The following is a 5,870-nucleotide window of genomic DNA, read 5'->3' on the forward strand; positions in this document are numbered from 1 at the left end:
ATATATATATATATATATATATATATATATATATCAAATATAGAATTTTAATAAAATATCCCATTAAAAACAATTTAACACAGTCTGCAAACACTCCTTCTGATGTACCTGATTTTTTTTAAAGCTATATAAATGTTGGATTTTATTCTATAGACAAAGTGGCATAATTCCACTATGATAAAATGTATTAAATTAAGCATAAACAAACCCACACAAAAAAGAAAATGAATAATAATGAACCTTTGCATCACATGATGTTGCGCATTTATTCAGTGCATGTAGTGCACTACATAATATGCATTCAAATGGTCTGTTTCCCCCTGGGAGCTGTTGTTTTCATGTGGCTCTTTCTGTCTTCCTCTCGCTCTCTTTTTAATCCCTCACTCTACAGCCTGTCTTTACAGTCTAGTCATTCACTGGAAATAATATGGTTTTAATTCCTTGCATTGGCTTGGCGTGAAGCACATACGTCATGTCCCCAATCCCTCCTCCTCCTCTTCTTCACTCGATTCGTTCTCGGAGGATCAAAGTTTTTGTGCTGTTCCAGCCTGAACTCCATTCTGATCTGATCTGAAATCATGGGAAACAAGTTCACCATGTAATCTTCTGTGGTAAAAAGTATTAATTCATGATGTCTGTGTTTAAGTTGAAGCAATCATGGTTAAACTCCCATTTTATAGGCTTAGAAAGCTCTGTAGTCAGTTGAAGGCTGTGTTTTATTTCAGTGTTTTGACACTTTTAGATTTTGCTCTGATTGTATTATTCTGTTGACAGAATAATCAAGATTCTCTAAATTATTTTTAAGAAATGAATCACTGAATCTGAAGAAACACATTTTTACAGGCTCGTAAAGTCATCTTCTTGAGTGTTGTTCAACATTTGTACTTATCTGGTGGGCACGTTCTGGGCGAAATTAATTTGTGGTTGATCTTTTAATCTGTTTCTGTACTGAAACAGAATCCGAATAATTTTTTCATACTGGCCAAATTAATTTATGTTCGTACTCTGATTACTGTATGTTTGTTTTACTGTTTACTTGCACATACTGTATAATATGAGAATACAGTGTTTGACATCAAACCGTGTGTTCTTGTCATGCCATGTAACATATCACAGACCTGCTGCACATGTGTCAAATTGAAATATGCAGGGAAAAACTGATTAAAAATGTTTAATCCATGTGAGTGAACCATAAACAAAAGGATTAAGCTAACCTTGTTGAGAAAATAAAATTTCATTAATGGAGGCTGGCTCAGACAGCAGCCAAGCTCACTTGTAAAATTAACCCAAGCTAAGAAATCGTTACACATCATCAGCTCTCTGTTTCTCTTCATATTAACAGATGAAAACTTGGACAGCAGTTTCACATTTAAAAGTCCTGTTACCAAATTGGTGATACATAACATTTTTATTAAATTAAGACTTGTTTTTCTGAGTAGTTCTACTTAGGAATCTGTGGTGCCCATTATCCACGACATAGACTTTAAAAATATTTAATACAAAATAAATTTTCTCAGACCTCAAGAGTCAAAGCTCAATTTCACTTACTGTAGTTCTTATTAAAATATCAATTCATTGTTTGTTAAATAAATTCAACTCTATACTAATTTCTCCTCTGGCTGGCCGCTTTATGATTTTATTTTATTACACCATTGTATTGAAATGGCTCAAGGTATTACTGATATTAATATTTACATTTACATTTAGCAGACGCTTTTATCCAAAGCAATAGAAGCAATTAAACCAGCAAAACAGCAATATTATGTAAGTGCTGTGACAAGTTAGTCTAACACAGTACATGTAGCAAGGTTTTTTGATAAATAAAAAGAAAAAAGTAGATAGAATAGAAATAGAATAGAGAGTGTTAGTTTTAGATAGAGGGTCAGTTTATAATAAATAAAAATAAAACAAGTAGTTAGAATAGAAATAGAATAGAGAGTGCAAGTGTTAGAGGGTCAAGTTTTTAAATAAATAAATAAATAAAAAGAAAACAGGTAGATAGAAATAGAATAGAGAGTGCTAGTGTTAGAGGGTCAAGTGTAGATGGAAGAGATGTATCTTAAGCCGTTTCTTGAAGATGGCTAAAGACTCAGCTGCTCGGATTGAGTTGGGCATAAAACTGACATTGTTTTCTATGTCTTTTTTCCCCCCATTCACATTTGTTTCTCCCTGCTGAGAATTAATGGTTAGTGTTATTGTTAACTAAAACTATTAAAAATTATTTTTGGTAATTGAAATAAAGCTATTATATATAAATATTGGATGACATTTTTTTTTAAATGAAAACTAGAAATGTTCAAATAGTTTTAATTTGAGTTACTAAAACTAAAACTGAAATAAAATTAAAGTAAAGCTACATATAACAAAACTAAAACTAATAAAAATGATCAAATCACTTAAAATGTCTAAATTGTAAATTAAAATGAAAACTGAAAATATAAACATAAAAGCTAATTCAAAACATTAATAAATAGTATAAAAGTATATAGGTAGCATTTAAATAATCCACTAACAGTGTTATTTTTATTTATGTACTAATTAATTCTTGATATCCAGGTTTTTACTGTCTTGTTTTTTTTTAAGGTCAGATCAAATTACTACAAAAGTCGTGCAGGCAATATGCATATATCCCTTTTCATTCCACAATATAGTTAAAATGACTTTAGTGCTTTAAATGACTGAGAACACAGAGCTCTCTAAAGAGCAATGACGCACACATCACTAATCCAGATTACACTATGTCCATAATCCTTTAAAACACAATTTCTTAAAAAAAAAAACTTTTTGACTGTTTTATGTCTAATTGTTCATACATTTATTTGATGTTTATGAATGCATAGTAGCACAAATCCCCAATATCCCAATATGTTTGGTGCTAAATGGACCTCTCTTTCATAATTTTTTCACTGATGTTGTGTTGACTATCACTCTTTGTGAAAACGCTGGCAGCATGAACTGGCAGTTCTGTTGATATGACAGGCTGCTTCCCATTTACATTTGCGTAATGATTGAATAATCTGCTTCAAATGTTGTTTAATCAAATAAAAAATACATGACTTCTGGCAGCCAGTCTGACCTTTCACTCTGACCTCGAACCTTTGGACATCCGATCGTAAGCTTGTGACTGATTACTCTGGATTGCAGGGAAGCGGCTCAGACACTCTCGATGTCAGTGCAATGTGTTGCATGTTATAAACTGACTACATATCAAAGAACCGTTTGTATCTCATAGTGACATCACATGTGTGATTTATTATTTCACTTGTCTGGACCTTAAAGCAAATCCACTTGGATTTTACAAAGCTGCAGGCCATTCATGTTAATATACAGGAGTTTGATATTTTGAGACTATTTTGAAGTCTTTCCTTTTTGTTTTGTACAAATATTCCAAGTATGAAAATAGATTTCAAAAGTTTGGAAAAACACCACACTCCATTCCTTCTAAATGGAATCTGTCTTGACAATGAAATTCCATATTTATGCCAGTTATGCATTGGTTTACCTAAAACCACTGTAAATACCGGCGGTATTTCTAAATTACTAATGGGTTTTGTGACTTGGCTGCCATCCACAAATTCCACAAATTTGCCACATTTTTAAATGACATCTGCAATGATGATTTAGGGTATTTTAAAAATATTGTTTTATTTTTTATAAACATTCTTTCCATGCAGATGGTATGGTATGCAGATAAGTAGCCAAAATGAATAGTTTGTAAAGTATGCGTTTAGTTTGTTCTCAGTTTGAGTTTTTGTCTGGATTTCTGAATGCAGGATCATTAAAATATTAGAAATAAGCAGGCATATGTTAGTAATGTAATATAAATATCAATATATGCAGAAGCTAAAGCCATCTCTTATGTCAGCTGTGATTTGTGACCTCAAAGAAAGAAAGAAAAAATACACTAATGGGATCATATAAATACAAATTAAGAAAAAGTGAAGTAAGCTGATCCATGTCAATCTTGGGAAAATGGAGTAATTTACTTTAAAGTACAAATGTGAAAATAATTGAATTTAAAAAATGCATAAAGATGCTGACCAGTGTAAGATTTGCTTTTTGGGAAGTTTGGAAATGAACATCTTCGCGGTTCTCCAGTTCCCTAAAGACTGGTCCAGGGAACTCAGTTAAGACATAAAGTAGCCACCAAGGTTTATTTCACTGTTGTGCATCTTGGCTAAGATTCACAAATCAGATGTTGTTGCTGACAAGACATCCACTGAACATCATTCACAGGTCAATGGAAGTGCACTTGAGGAAGGCAAGCTTAAAGTGGACACAAGAGCTTTTAAAGACTAATCAGATTCTAGCATGACAAATGACAAATGACACATGAACCATTGCAGAGACATTATGTGTCAGGCTACACAGTTGTACATATCTATCATTTGTTCATTAGCATGTCACAAACACAAACATTGTGGTACAGAAAAGTGTATCTGTCATATGCATCCTTATGTTTAATAGTTGTTGATGCTACTGTATATTGTCAGGCATTTCTGAAAATTTCATTTATATATTTTCTCTGTATTCTATCTGTTTACTTCTATCTATCTGTTCTACTTCTGTCTATCCACTAAGACACAATAGTTAACTTCATTTCATTTTGTCAGCAACTCAGCATATTATATATATTTTTTTATTGTGTATTTATGAAGATGTTAATTAAGTATTGAGTACTTGTTTTTCAGTACAAATGTGTAAAAAGGGTGACCTTTTGTCTATTTGTATGCATTGTAGTCTGTTATAAAATTCTCCAAATTCTGGATTAAATTCTGAAATTCTAAAGTAAACTTGAGCTAAAATATGCATGTTTTATGCTATTTCTTGCAAAATTACTTGGCATTATATGCTACTTTGGCTTGTGATATTCAGCCTCTTTACTGAACATTGGCATCTTGTAGTAATGATATTTCTGTTATGCACACTTTAAAAAGTGAAACTACAAATATTTGTAATACTTTTAATTAAAACATGAAACACATTTTTATGTTACCTGACAAAATGTTTTTTCCTTACAGTGTAAAAAATACCAACATAAAAATGCTTTGGCATTAATTTATTATTTTTCAGATGCCAGAATGATTCATGTTGAAATGGAGACAGAATCTGCAGAGGGAAAATGAGATCACCAGTCTGAACATTTCCAGTCGCAGTGAGTCTCGTGCATAATCTTTTCTTTTTGACTAATCTTGTGCACTGGGGAATGTGTTTTCATGAAAGCACCGTTGTTTCTGGGATTAGAAAATGTTGCTTGCCTAATTCTGTCTCATAAGCTTGATGTAGACCTTTATCTCATAGCAAATGATTTCCCTATGTGGAAAATAAAGTACACTTTATTTCCTGGGTGTGCCAAACTGTACATTCTGGTTAACATGAAATAAATGAATATACTGTAGAGATGGTAAAAAGTATTGCACTCTTAAAGCTAGCAGTAAATTAATGTTTATTTTTTTTGTAGCAGCCACATTTTCACTAATTGTGACATTTAAAGGTGCAGTAGGAGATCTTGGAAAATGCTAACTTTAGCCTGATAGCACTGAAAGCGAACGTCCCACCCTCCCTGCAATCGCCGTCCAAAGCCACGCCCCCTGAAAGCATATACGCTGACAGACCAGAATACCAGAGACAACATTACAATAGGCTACATCAGCGGTTCCCAATTCCAGTCCTCGCGCCCTCCTGCTCTGCACATTTCATATGTATCTGTTATCACGTGCGACGTTTGTTCTATTCGACCATAAGTGCCCTGGGAAGTGTACATCACCGGATATTCCGCCATGATTCCAGTTCGAAGCGAGCGAATATGTTCCATACAAAGGGCATTAAAGTGTGCAAGACGTGAATTTAAATAGTATTTATTTACAGAG

This window comes from Sinocyclocheilus rhinocerous, unplaced genomic scaffold (assembly GCF_001515625.1).
Source record: "Sinocyclocheilus rhinocerous isolate Xijiao unplaced genomic scaffold, SAMN03320098_v1.1 scaffold869, whole genome shotgun sequence".
NCBI lineage: Eukaryota > Metazoa > Chordata > Actinopteri > Cypriniformes > Cyprinidae > Sinocyclocheilus > Sinocyclocheilus rhinocerous.